The sequence below is a fragment of the Giraffa tippelskirchi genome, chromosome 11, assembly GCF_054371585.1.
Source record: "Giraffa tippelskirchi isolate mGirTip1 chromosome 11, T2T-mGirTip1v1.2.pri, whole genome shotgun sequence".
Taxonomy (NCBI): Eukaryota; Metazoa; Chordata; class Mammalia; order Artiodactyla; family Giraffidae; genus Giraffa; species Giraffa tippelskirchi.
In genome coordinates this window covers 62950366-62964627 of record NC_137285.1, presented here as the reverse complement: position 1 = coordinate 62964627, position 14262 = coordinate 62950366, and the positions used below count along the sequence as shown (strand labels likewise).

Here is a 14262-nt window from a genome sequence, read left to right as displayed (position 1 = left end):
GCTGCCCCACAGGAAGAAGAGCACTTTTTATTAGCAAGATGTCATTTTAACTGAATTCTGCAGTGAGAGACCAATGCCTGACATTCCACTCGCATTCCACTCCACATTCCACCACAGTCCAGAAATGGCAGCTTTTCATTCACTCATTGTGATGGTTAATTTTATGTGTAAACTTGGCTGGGCCAAGTGTGCCCATAAATCTAGTCAAACATCATTCTGGGTGTTGCTACAACTGTGTTTTTGGATGAGATCAACATTTTAATTGATAGAGTAAAGCAGATTGCCCTCCATACTGTCAGTGGGCCTCATCCAATCAGTTGAAAGACTGAATAGAACAAAAAAATGGACCCTCCTCCAAGTAAGAGAGAAATTTCTGGCAGACTGCCTTTGGACTTCATCTGCAATATTAATGCTTCCTGCCTGATAGCTTTTACCTGGAACATTGGCTCTCCCTGGGTCTCTAGCCTGCTTCCTCCCTACAGATTGGACTTACCGACCTCCATAATCATGTGAGCCAATTCCAGTCCATCAATCAATATCCTATTGGTTGTGTTTCTCTGGAGAACCCTGACTAATACATTCATTCAAACAAATGTTTATTTAGCATATGCTATGTGCCAAGCAACAAGTTAAGTGCCAGGATAAACAGGTAAAACAATGGTCTTTATCCTTGGAAATTTAGAAATCTGACACTAATTATGACAATAAAAATTTCTCCTAACCAAGTGGCTCAGTAGTAAAGAAGCCACCTGCCAATGCAGGAGATGCGGGTTTGATCCCTAGGTTAGGAAGATCCCCCGGAGGAGGAAATGTCAACCTACTCCAGTAATCTTGTCCACACGCTGCAACTACTGAAGCCCTCACACACTAAAATCCCATGGACATTGGAGCCTGGAGGGCTACAGTCCATGGTTGCGCAAAGACTCAGACATGACTGTCCAATAGTCAGTCATCCAGGAAACGTGTGGGACCTGCCTTGTAGTGGTTGGTTTATGAGAACTAGATGATTCAAAGAACACCAGTACTGGTCTTGTCTGTGAGAGTTCTTTGAGCGTGAACCATTCACTCATTCAGTTCAGTTCAGTTCCGTTCAGTCGCTCAGTTGTGTCCGACTCTTTGTGACCCTATGGACTGCAGCACACCAGGCTTCCCTGTCTATTACATTCACTCATTAGAGAACTCAAATGAAACCCAGACTGGGGAACAGAATATTCCAAAGGATTCTGCTCTGTCTTTTACTGTATATAGAGTATACTGGAAAGAGCTTTGGCTTTAAAGTCAGGCAGGTCTGAGTCAGACCCCTGCACCTTCTTCTTAGTAGTTGGTAACCCTGGAGAACTGATCCAACCTCTCTGACTTTCTAAGATGAGGCCCAAAATACCTTCTCATAGGATTTCTATTAGGACTCAATGGGATCACAGGTGCATGGTGACAAGTGGAATGTTCACTCTCCATCACACATGCTAATCCACAGAGGTTATCTTTTAACTTGCAGCATTGGTGGGTCTTTGATCCATCTCTGTGCTTGTAAAAGCAGTAGGGAGTGGTTATAAAAATCAGCTTGCAAAGTGTAGGATTACAGTTCTCATTTCAAAATTTTGTGTTGAGCTTTTTGAACAAAAGACCTGTGTTAGTTCCAAGTACAACAAAATCTTCCGTACTCAGAAAACTAATGGGTGGGAGGTGGATGTCCAAAGAATCTGATCAATGAAGAGTTAATTCACATTGGCAAGAAGATGGTGCCTGTTCTCTCTCTCCCTCCTGGGGAAACATAAACTCGAATGAAAGAAAAGAAAATGGATGCCTTTACTGTTTGTTAGGCAGAGAGCTGGCCCCCCCCCCTTTAAAAACAAAGCCTGGAATATAATTGTCTTCTAGAAATCCCGATATTACCTCACAAGACTGATTTATTTTCCTTTGGGGAAGCTAATGACATCAGTGGCTTTTTTTCCCCCCTGGATTATCTCAGAAAGGCTTATTCCTAGGACCTCGGTGATCAGGGAGAGTCAGATAACACAGTTTACTCCACTTCAAGATTATGTTTAACAAACACAAACTCAAAGGAATTAGGGAAAGGAAGGAGGGGAGGGACAGGGAGCAAAATTTCAGAGAAACATTCCACTCAGAAGGGTTACAAAAACACTTTCAAAAACCACAGTGTGAAGATAGCAAGTGACTCATATTCTAAAAATTGCACCAAACAATTCTGGAAAGTTGTAAAATAGAGATAGAACAATGGAAACATATGCTCATTGCCAAACCAAAAGCATAGTAGAGTTATAATAACTTTTACTTAAAAGAGCTAAAAATGAAGGGAACTGGGAAAATGTCCAAGAAGAATAGTATACTCGTTGAAATTAGGCGATCCTATATATTTACTAAAACTTTTTGAATATTGAATTTTCACAAGGCTCACCTGTCAAAGAAGTAATTGACAGAGTTTATCACATCATTAAACTGAGAGCTACTGTTAGTTCTCCAGGAAGGCTGGAGGCCAACACGAGGCTCGCCATGGAGCACGCAGGTTGCTGACAAATCATCATGGATCAGAGTTTCTCAAAGATTTAGAGGAGTTATTTACCTTCTGGTTAATTTGTTCAAGTATTTTAACTTTGAATCACAAACACAAAAAGGAAGGGAAAGCAAATCCAAGTAAAGGTTCAAATGGTCATATATGAATTTGTAAAAATCTAGTGAGCTTTTTGTATAAGTGGTACAAGGAAGCTTCTTTTTCCTAAAAGATTCTACAGTGGTGCCATATTGTTTTGGGAACAAGTTCAAAGTCTTCATTCTGATATTGAAGTTGGGTAGAGTCTCGTCTTATGTCTTTCTTGTTGACAATAATCACTAAAGGTTAATTATCTAGGTGCTATGAACCATGCTGGACCATTTATATCAATTTATAGGAGAAGGCAATGGCACCCCACTCCAGTACTCTTGCCTGGAAGATCCCATGGACAGAGCAGCCTGGTAGGCTACAGTCCATGGGGTCGCAAAGAGTTGGACACGACTGAGCAACTTCACTTTCACTTTTCCCTTTCACGCATTGGAGAAGGACATGGCAACCCACTCCAGTGTTCTTGCCTGGAGAATCCCAGGGACGGCGGAGCCTGGTGGGCTGCCGTCTATGGGGTCACACAGAGTCGGACACGACTGAAGTGACTTAGCAGCAGCAGCATTCCTTAAATACTGCAGTAGTTGTCCCCATTCCTAGATGAGGAAACTGAGATGGAGGGTTATGCAAATTGTTCAAGGTCGCACATCTTTGGGATACAAATCCTGATTATCTGCCTCCAGAGAGAAGGCCTGTTTTCTTTCTCTCCATTAACCATCCAAAATGAACTGCCAAAGTGAAAAGACGCTCAACATCGCCAACCATCAGGGAAATGCAAATCAAAAGTATGAACTATCACCTCACAACTGTCAGAATGGCCATCATCCCCACCCCCACAAAAAAAGAAAGAGAGAAAGAAAAGAAACAAGAAAGAGAAAGAAAAAACTCCTTCCAATAATTATGAGCTATTTACCTTTAAAAAAAGAAAAGGAACACAGCCAGTTTGGGTTAAGGTGTGGAGAAAAGGTAACCCTCATACACTGTTAGTGGGCACATAAATTGGTGTAACCACTATGGAAAAATAGTACAGAGGTTTCTCAAAAACCTAAAAACAGAATTAACATATGACCCAGCAATTCCACTCCTGGGTATATAGCCAGAAAAAACCAAAAACATTAGCTCAAAAAGACACAGGCATCCCACATAGGCACACTATCTACAGTAGTCAAGATACAGCAGCAACCTTAGTGTCCACCAACAGATGAATGTATAAATAAGACATGGTATATACAGATATACATGTTAATGTGTCTATATATACACAACAGAATATTGCTCTGCCATGAAAAAGAATGAAATCTTGCCACTTGCAGCAACATGGATGGACTTGGAGGACATTATGCTGAGTGAATAAGTCAGGGAAAGACAAATAGTGTATGATACCATTTATATTTGGAATCTAAAAAGTACAACAAGTGAGTGAATATAACAAAAAGGAAACACAGAAATAGAGAACAAACCAGTGGTTACCAGTGGGAAGAAGGAAAAAGGGAGGGACAAAAAAGGTGGGGGAATAAGAGATACAAACTATTAGGCATAAAATAAGCTACAAGGATACATTGCAGGGACTTCCCTGGTGGCCCATTGGGTAATCCTCTGTGCTTCCACTACAGGGCGTATGGGTTCAACCCCCGGTTGGGGAACTAAGATCCTGCATGCTGCAGCACAGCCCTAAACAGAAATGATTTTTAAAAAGGAGATGCTGTACAACATGGGGAATATAGCCAATGTTTTATAATAATTATAAATGGAATACAACCTTTAAAACCTTTGAATCTCTATACCCTACACCTGTAACCTACACAGTATTGTACGTGCAACCATATGTCAATTTTTTAAAGAAGCTGCCAAATCCATGACTTTTGAGCCATTGCTTAAGCTGTCTGCCTTTACATGGAAAATATCTCCACCTTCTCTGCTTACCTTTCCAGTTCTAGACCATTCTTCAAAGCCCTGGAGCAGCACAGAGGCCACGATTATAACCACGAACATCAGCGTCCCCCTTTCTAGCCTTGGCACAGAACGAACTGTCTCTGTCACTTGTTTCCACATTTGCTGAGTCAGTCTAGCACTTCCCCTAACACTTGCTTCATTATACTGTTTATCTGTTTGCGTGTGTGTGAATCTTCCTTCTGAAAAAGAAGGAAAGAGCTAGTTTTTAAAGTTATCATATGTTTCCTTCTTTTTTCATACTTAGTGGAAGAAACAGGGCAACCATTTCATAGATTTAATTTAAAATTTTCTGCATTTTGGCAACACTTAGAGATTATCATACCAAGTGAAGTAAATGAGAAAGAGAAAGACAAATACCATATGATATCATTTATATGTGGAATCTAAACTAGGACACAAGTGAACCTTGTGTTCAAGGTTCTATAAAATAGAAACAGACAGAGATCAGACCTGTAGTTGCCAAGGGGTTGGGGAGGGAAGGATAACAGATGTAAACTAGTATACGTAAGACGGATAAACAGCAAGATGCTACTGTACAGCAAGGGAAATACATTCAATATCCTGTGATAAACCATAACGGAAACAAGTATGAAAAAGAATATATATATATATATATATATATGTATGTGTGTGTAACTGAATCGCTTTGCTGTATAGCAGAGATTAACACAACACTGTACATCAATTATATGTCAATAACATTTAAAAAATAAAAATAAAATTTTCTGCATCTTTGGTCACCTACTATATATAACTACAGTAAAAGTGAAAGTGTTAGTCCCTCAGTTGTGTCCAACTCTTTGTGACCCCATGGATTGTAGCCCGCCAGGCTCCTCTGTCCATGGAATTCTCCAGGCAAGAATACTGGAGTGGGTAGCCATTCCCTCCTCCAGGGGATCTTCCCAACCCAGGGATAAAATCCTGATCTCCCGCATTGCAGGCGGATTCTTTACCATCTGAGCACTAGGGAAGACCCACATATAACTATACATTAGGATAATTTACTTTATGATATGAGAATACTGTACTTTAAATTTTCCAGTGGAACTGCTCTTTTTAAAACCCCTTATAGTTTATATCATTGTATAGCTGAACTTAGTACTAATATTATCATTAATCTCATATAACAAGAATATTTGATCACGCAAGACAGATGAATTGAATAGTCATGAATATACAGCTGCATTTTAGCCAACAGTATCAAATTTCCCCTGAATCAATTTTTCTACCATCATCCTGAAGAAGTTCAAAAATGTGGAATGGACACACCAGGGACCCTCTGTCCCTGGACACACTTAGAGATCTTCTGTTAAGAGCGAATTTACTAAATAGAGCCATCAGGAAGTTTCTAGAATGGGAATAAACCACCTGAAGGGAAAATACAAGCTGCTTGCATCACCCTGGTCAACAGCGCGCACGGGCCAGGCTGCCCCATAGGCAACCTGTCATTATCATCAAGCCAGAAATGGACGGGACTTGTTGTTCCTGCCGCTGGAGGGCAGGCAACTGGATTATTTTACAGTCAGCCTGGGCTACGGCTGGAAGGAGGACAGACATAAAGGAAGGCTGATTCCAAAGTACACGTTGCAGGTAGGTCCCAGGACTAAAAGGAACCTGAGTGGGAGCAGGCTTACCTACGGCCAATCGCTGAACCACAGTTCTGGGATGCATGGTGGTGTGAGGTGAGTCAGACCCTCAGAGGAACCTCACATCACCCCGCCTTACATCCCAGGCTTCTGTAGCTGGTCCCCGGCTAGTGGCAGAGACTGACAGGGGGGAATGTGTTCATATGGGATTCCAAGAGAATCAACCACTTTTTCTTCATGCAGTCATTAGGGGCTTCCCAGGTGGCTCAGTAGTAAAGAAGCTGCCTGCCAATGCAAGAGACGTGGGTTTGATCCCTGGATCGGGAAGATCCCCTTGAGCGTGAATGAGCACAAGCAGATGATACCAGGGCAGAGCATCTCTGCCGCAGCCTAAGGCCTTGGCGGCTTGATATTAGAGTTGATGTAGCTTCTGTCCCTCTAAGAAACACATTTCCTGAAGCACCTGGATTCTATCTCCTTCCCCTTTCTCTGGGCCGTTTCTACATTTTAACTTCAAATCTCTCTTTCCTTTTTCCTTGACAGTGAAATCCTTCCTTGATCATGGGTGCTGCTTTAAAAGACATACGTTTTGGCTGTGCCACGTAGCATGTGGGATCTTAGTTACCCGACCAGGGATGGAACCCAGGCCCCCTGCATTAGAAGCTTGGAGTCTTAACCATTGGACCACTGTGGAAGCCTCAGGTGTTGTTTCTTTGACTGGAGAACTGAGAAGCTGGCAGAAGGACTGCAGACAGCATGCTCATGGCTTTGGGAGGTTTTTCACAGCCTACAAAGTGGAGCCACGCATCTGTTCAATTACTCTGGTTTTGCCTGTTCTACAGAGCCTATGGGGAGTGAAAATGGCAGCTGTTAAAGAAAGCTTTTCCATTTATGTACAGTGCCACCTGGCTTAACAAAGTGGTTTTGAACAAAGCTGGCATCTGCTCATTGCCCTGGGCTAAGTGGTCATCTCCTCTGTGCTGAATCCCCGCCACTGTGCACACCCAGGTCTCTGTGTTAGCCTGGAAGGCTGCCTCATTTCTGGGAAGGGAGGTACCACTCTGGTCTCAGCGCTACGGGGCAGGGAGGGGGCGGGCAGCCAGAGAGGGCAGGTGTCCTGCCTTCCTGTTCCTCCACCTGCCCCTGCATTCACACAAAATAACAGCAGTCCTGATCCAGAGAGAAGAGGCAGGGAGCATCCAGCCAAGCCACACTTTCAGGCCTTCTGAATTTCTCTACCTCTGGCTAAGTTCTCATCTGTGGAAAGTGGTGCCGAGTGCCTCCCCTTTGCTCATGGAGACACACCCTTTTCTGTTGTTTGTGCAGCTTAGGGAAGGTAAGAGGGAAACTCAAAAGATGTATGAACTGGGAACTTTTGAAAATTATGTTTCAGCATCAGAGCTGCTTATATGCATGGACCATGCCCCTCTAACCCAAGTGATGCCAAAAGGCAGCTTCAGGACAGTTGCCAGGCCTCCCATAGAAGGGAGCCAGCCTCCCAGTCGTCATTCACCTTACCTTCATAATCAGCAGAGAGAGCCAGAAACCCTGAGTGGGAGATGTTGGGCAGAGAGGACGCTGGCGACCTCTTACCACAGGAGCCCATGATCACCATCCCAATCTCCAGAGCCAGCTCCCTTAACTTAGATCCAGGGGAAGCTTAGGGAACTAGAGGACCTTTCTTCATTCAAATAATCTAGAGAGATCTATCAAAGTATACAGATAATAAATGCTGGAGAGGGTGTGAAGAAAAACCCTCCTACACTGTTGGTGGGAAGGAAAATGGATGCAGTCACTACGGAGAAGAGCAGGGAAGTTCCTTAAGAAACTAAAAATCGAGCTGTCCTATGACCCAGCAATCCCATTCCTGGGCATATATCTGGAGAAAACAATAATACAAAAACATACACGCACCCCAATGCTCATATAGCCAAGACATGAAGGCAACCTAAGTATCCATCAACAGATGAATGGATGAAGAAGATGTGGTACATATATATTAATACAGCAAAATATCACTTAGCCATAGAAAAGAATGAATTAATACCATGTGTTGAAACATGGATGGACTTAGAGATTATCATACTACAGAAGTAAGTCAGACAAAGATAAATATCATATGATATCATTTATATGTGCAATCTAAAATAATGATACAAATGAACTTATATACAAAACAGAAATATATCCACAGACATAGAAAACAAACTTAGGGTTACCAAGGGGAAAGGGGAGGAGGGATAAATTAGGAGTTGGGGATTAGCATATACACACTACCATATATAAAATGGGATTTCCCTGATAGCTCAGTTGGTGAAGAATCCACCTGCAATGCGGGAGACCCTGGTTTGATTCCTGGGTTGGGGAGATCCCCTGGAGAAGGGATAGGCTACCCACTCCAGTATTCTTGGGCTTCTCTTGTGGCTCAGCTGGTAAAGAATCCGCTCCCAATTCGGGAGACCTGGTTTCTATCCCTGGGTTGGGAAGATCCCCTGGAGAAGGGAAAGGCTACCCACTCTAGTATTCTGGCCTGGAGAATTCTATGGACTGTATAGTCCATACGGTCGCAAAGAGTCAGATAACCAGCAAGGCCCTATTGTATACCACAGGGAACTATACTCAATATCTTGTAATAATCTATTAGGGAAAAGAATCTGAAATAGATACACACACTCAAACACACACAAAGCTGAATTATTTTGCTATACACCTGAAACTAACACAACACTGTAACACAATTGTATTTCAATTAAAAATAATTTTAAAAGAATAAATAAATTTACTACAGTAACAAAACAAAGCAAAACAACAGAACTCAAACTAGAAGAGGCCCCAGAACAGCCCCTAGTCCAGCCCGGCTCCTCCCTGAAGAGAAGGCAGATGTCTGCGGCTGAGGTTGCCTAATCTGGCCTTGGGACCAGTTTCAGCAGATGTGTTTTGTTTGGCAAGCACAACACACTTTTAAATGTTTTACTCTTAATTAGTTGCAACCCTTAAAGATGTGAAGATTCCATATTTATAAGTAAATAACTGGATTTCCAGAAACTCTTGATGAAACAGGATCTGGGGAAGCTGGCAGACAGCCCTGTGTGGATCAAAGCTGTCTTCCCTCCTGTGGCTGCATCAGCTCCCAGCTGCTCCTGCAGAAGTGGACTCTGCCCTCTTAGGCATGACCAAGGGTCTCCTACCTAACGTTTCACCTCAGGAGGTCTGACAAAACATCCACACTCATGTTCAGACCAGTCAAGTCAGAGTCTCAGCCTGGGGAGGGACCCGGGCCTTAGAATAGTTTTAAAGTCCCCGCGTGACTCAAACAGGCAGCCAGGTTTAGGGAGTGCTGGGGCTAGACCATGAAAGGCACTCGGGAAATTATTCTCTTTGAGAACCTCCTCATTTTAATCTTTCACCATCTGAGAAGTTCATTCTGTTCTGTCAAAACCTGGTTTTCTCTTACTCCATTCTTTTCAGAACCTCACCCAGCCTCAGGATTAAAAAAAAAAATTTTTAAGCTTCTCCCTTGTCTGCTTCATTAAGTTATTTTGGTTGCTCCATCCTGAACTCCTCCTCCAATTTCTCCACATTCTTTTTAAAGTACAATGGACAAAATTAGAAACAACACCTAAAGCATTATTTTACTAAAGTAGAATTCAGTAGGAGTATTTATTTCCAGTTCTATCACAATTAACATCTCAGAATCACATTAATTTCTTTTTTTAAAAAAAAACTTCATTGTCATCCGGTTTTTGTTAACAAGAAACTCATTTGCAGAAGCCTGAGAAACCATACCGCAGGATGGAAAACCAAGTTTGGGTGCAAAGAAAAGCAGGCCTTATTGTCCTGTTAGATGTCACACGTTCTTCAGGATTACAACCTGATCCTGTAAAATTAAAGAAGGCGTATGGGGAGTAGCTCCCTGGTGGCCTTGGGCTCCCTGGTTAGCACTTTGGGCTTTCACTGCTATGGCCCAGGATCAATCCTGGTTGGCAAACTGAGGTCCTTCAAGCCCCACCATTTGGCCAAAAAGAAATTCTAAAAATAAAGGGCTCATATGCCTGTCTATGACAGTTTTACTTCTTTACTTATAAATCAAGTAATTTACAACCAACAGGCTAGTTTGTTTTTAGGAAGTACCGGAGAAGGCAGTGGCACCCCATTCCAGTACTCTTGCCTGGAAAATCCCGTGGACGGAGGAGCCTGGTAGGCTGTAGTCCATGGGGTCGCTAAGAGTCAGACACAACTGAGCAACTTCACTTTCACTTTTCCCATTCATGCACTGGAGAAGGAAATGGCAACCCACTCCAGTATTCTTGCCTAGAGAATCCCAGGGATGGCGGAGCCTGGTGGGCTGCCATCTATGGGGTCGCACAGAGTCGGACACAACTGAAGCGACTTAGCAGCAGCAGCAGCAGAAAGCTAACTTGATAACTGCTTTTCTTAGGGCTATTTACAAGTTTTTCCATTTTGTAGGCTTTTCCTTTCTTTTCTTTTTGTTTTCATTAAGATAATCTCAACTATCAAGTTATAACAGAAAATTGTTTAGTGGGGTGAGATCTGAAGACCAGCACAAACCTTAGTGCATCTCTGTGTTACTTTGTCATGCCCACTTTGTAGATTAGGAAACTGAGGCCTGGAAACTTTTAGCTGTTTGCCCACAGCTGACTGCCCACACACCTAACCTTCGAGGAGTCCTGGCCCTGGGCAGCCCCTGGGGAAGGTGACCCCTTCCGTGGCCATCAGCTGCTGACACAGATGGCCAGACAACACAGCTAGAAGTCCAGGCACAGAGGTGGCAAGAGTGAGGCTTGAGATACTACCTCTCAGTATCACACATTCCTGCCTGAGCCAGGTCGACATGGAAATGCACACGAAATAGTAAACATGATATTCTGGTGTCAACTGACCCTGTTAGACACTCCTTGGAACCCCAAGAGGAAAGCCAAGGTTTTTAAAGAAATACACAGACCATGGAGAGATGCTGGTATGATGCCAATTCTGTAATATGCGAAATCTTGTCCAGAAATATATATATTTCTCAGTCATGTCTGACTCTTTGCAACCCCATGGACTGTAGCCTACCAGGCTCCTCTGTCCATGGGATTTTCCAGGCAAGAGTACTGGAGTGGGTTGCCATTTCCTTCTCCAGGGAATCTTCCCAACCCAGGGATCAAACCCAGGTCCTCCAGCATTGTAGGCAGACACTTTTACTCTCTGAGCCACCAGGGAAGTGAAAGTGAAGTGAAAGTCATTTAGTCCTGTCCAACTCTTTGCGACCCCATGGACTATACAGTCCGTGGAATTCTCTAGGCCAGAATACTGGAGTTGGTACCCTATCCCTTCTCCAGAGGATCTTCCTGACCCAGGAATCAAACCAGGATCTCCTGCATTGCAGGCGGATTCTTTACCAACTGAGCTATCAGGGAAGCCCTATATATATGTAAATCCGATGCTGAACTTCAAGATTCCCTCTAGCAATCAATAGTAAGGAAAAACACCGCACCTCTTCACAGTCATAACTTCGGGAAGAAAAGACGAAACTAAGATCTCTTCGCCTTACTAGGGTCTTCGTAAAATGTCAGCCCTGTTAGAACACAGTGTACGAGGAGGGAAAGGGAGGGAGGGAGTGAGCTCAGGGATTCGGGCCCGAGCCCCAAGAGGCTCTGAAATCCCCAAGGCATCCGGACGCACCGACCTCTGGAGGCGCGCGAAGCTCCCGGCGGCGCTGCCACACCGGGGTCCCCATGGGACTGGCCGAGATGCTCACCGCCAGCGCGCAAAGGTCCTCCGGGGCGGGGAAACACTGGCCTCATCTCATTTTTTTCCAGCCAACCGTAAAATGCAGCTTCTCCTCTCTCTCAAAAAGGACCGGAGGTACTGGGGCAGAACAGGACTGTCTACACCGGCTGCCTAGGCCCAACGTCTTTGTGCATCTGGCTCCAAACCACAGGCCCAGAGCGTGTGCAAGACCGCGGGCGCTCCAGCCTCCTCTCGCAGCCGCCCGGGCTGTCGCCTCCTCGTCGCGCCGGCGCGCACCACCTACAGACCGGGCGTGGCGGCGCGCGGCGCGAGGCCCTCCCACAGCCCGGTCCCCCGCGCGCCGGCCTCTCCTCCGCTGCCTCGGTGTCCCCGCCACCCGGCTGGAAGCCTTGGGAGCCGAGCCGCCCGCCAGCGGCGCGGAGCCACAGATACTCACGTTTCCCACTGTTTTCGCGAAGTGCGCGCACTCTCAGTGGCCACTGCTGATAGAAGCCAGAGAAAGCGCTCTGAGACCCGCCTTTCAGGCAGCGAGAAGTGACAAGCTGGCGCCCGGCTGAAAGCCCCTCATTTTCTGCAAGCTCACTCAAAACGCGCCTCGGTGCCGCCGACGCAGCTGCCAGGTTTAATAACTGTGTCAGACAGCCCCTCCCCTCCCGCCCCGACAGACACAAAGATGACGGGCCGGGGACCGAGAGGCGCACGTTCGCCCGCGGGTTTCACCCTGCCTCATCTCGGGTGATGCCACAGCCGGACTGACTGCGCAGGCACGGACCAGGAGAAGGGTCAAACGCCAGCCTTGACCTAGGAACTGTCCAGAAACCTCAGTTCTTTCCTGATCGCTCTGAGCAGAGATCTGATACTCTTCCCAACGATACTTGTAAAACAAAGCAAGGGGCGAGTGCCTTTCCGATTAACCTAACCTGAGTCACAAATGTAAAGGGGATTTACTTAGAGGAACACAGCAAACCTCAAACCTATTAATACTTGATTTTCTGGGCACTGGTAGAATATCCTGGCACTGTGCAAAGGGCAGGAAGCTCATCAACCTGGGTTTCTCTCACGTTCTGTCGCGCACACGAACGCTCCAGCCTCTCGAGAGGACACTGGCCAGTAGAACCTCACTGTTTGGGGAGGGGAGGGCTCCTTCGCAGATCCTCCTCGATTGGGACCATCCCTAAAGCGCGGGCAGCGCCTCGGGAGCGACTGGGTTTGTATCGAGACGGAAGGAATCAGTGGTTCTGTTCTGCAAGTGAAATAGCCCACCGAAGGTAGTGCTAATAAAATATGGTACCTATAACCCATACCAGGTGCAAGGGGCGGTCCTCCGCGCCCGGCCCCGAGGGCTCCTTCCAGCGCCCGGCTGCACCCGCTGCACCTGCTTCTGCCGGGAGAGGTTTCCGTGGAAACTCCGGAGAGCCAGTCCTCCCTTCAGACACGCTGTTACCCGGACAACTGCGACCTAGCAGGAGGCGGTCCGAGGGTGGCAATGGACGCCGGCTTTAAATCAAAGATTCAAAGAGATGCTCTGAGGCGGGAGGGCAGAGCCAGGAGCGCAGAGTGCTGTTTGGGAGCGGAGGCGGGGCCGCGGGCTGCGTGGGGGTGGGGTTAATGCACAACGCAGACTCCGCGGGCCGCTGAGCTGCCCCCGGCACCCCCGCTAAGCGAGTCCCTACTTGGTTTTAGAACCAGGTCTATCATTCTCTTCAGCGTGTTTACTTTTCTTTATTCTGCCTAAGATACTATGTAAAAGTTATTTTGCACAGACTGAGCTCCGGGTAGAAGGGAGGAGAGGCCCACAGAGATGTGTGACCCCAAGGGGAGAACTTTTGAGAATAATAATTGACTGCAGATGGCCTCTGTGACTAGTAGGTTACGATAAACACACGGTTACAAAATTAAACTATTTCAGGTGATGGTTTGGGTGGGGAAAAGGAGAAGTGTGGATGAGAGTATCCATATTTGTTCAAAGGTTCCTTCAGAGTTAGTACTCCATCTTGTTACTTTTGTGTATGGGCATTTTATACTCGTCAAACCGTAAGTAGGTATTCAAAAGTAAAGTGAAACAAGTTGATGTGCTTTGTGCAAGGCGTTATAGGATTGCAGAAGCAAACATACATACCCCATATTGGTTTCTCCTTACTCTAACTTGTATTTTTCAAATCTAAGTTTGGAATCAATGGTATATTTGAATTGATGAGATTTACTACATACATTGTAAATAATATAATGATATTAATCAATCTCTGGGTTAAGACTGAAATATATATTTGTATGTATATGTGTGTGTACACACAAACACAACTCTTTAAAAGACATAAATGTGTTTCTATTAAAAGTTCCACATGAACCTGATTT

At 45.2% G+C, this 14262-nt stretch overlaps 1 protein-coding gene across 1 annotated transcript in view; it reads right to left on the bottom strand.

Moving 5' to 3' along the window:
* Positions 1-13439, bottom strand: part of TRIM2 (tripartite motif containing 2) — a 179389-nt gene extending 165950 nt beyond the window's left edge. The window contains exon 1 of the mRNA XM_081543676.1: positions 13212-13439. The gene's annotated coding sequence lies outside the window, so the exon portion shown is untranslated. The remainder of the gene's footprint in view (positions 1-13211) is intronic.
* Between the last annotated feature and the right edge of the window lie 823 nt (positions 13440-14262).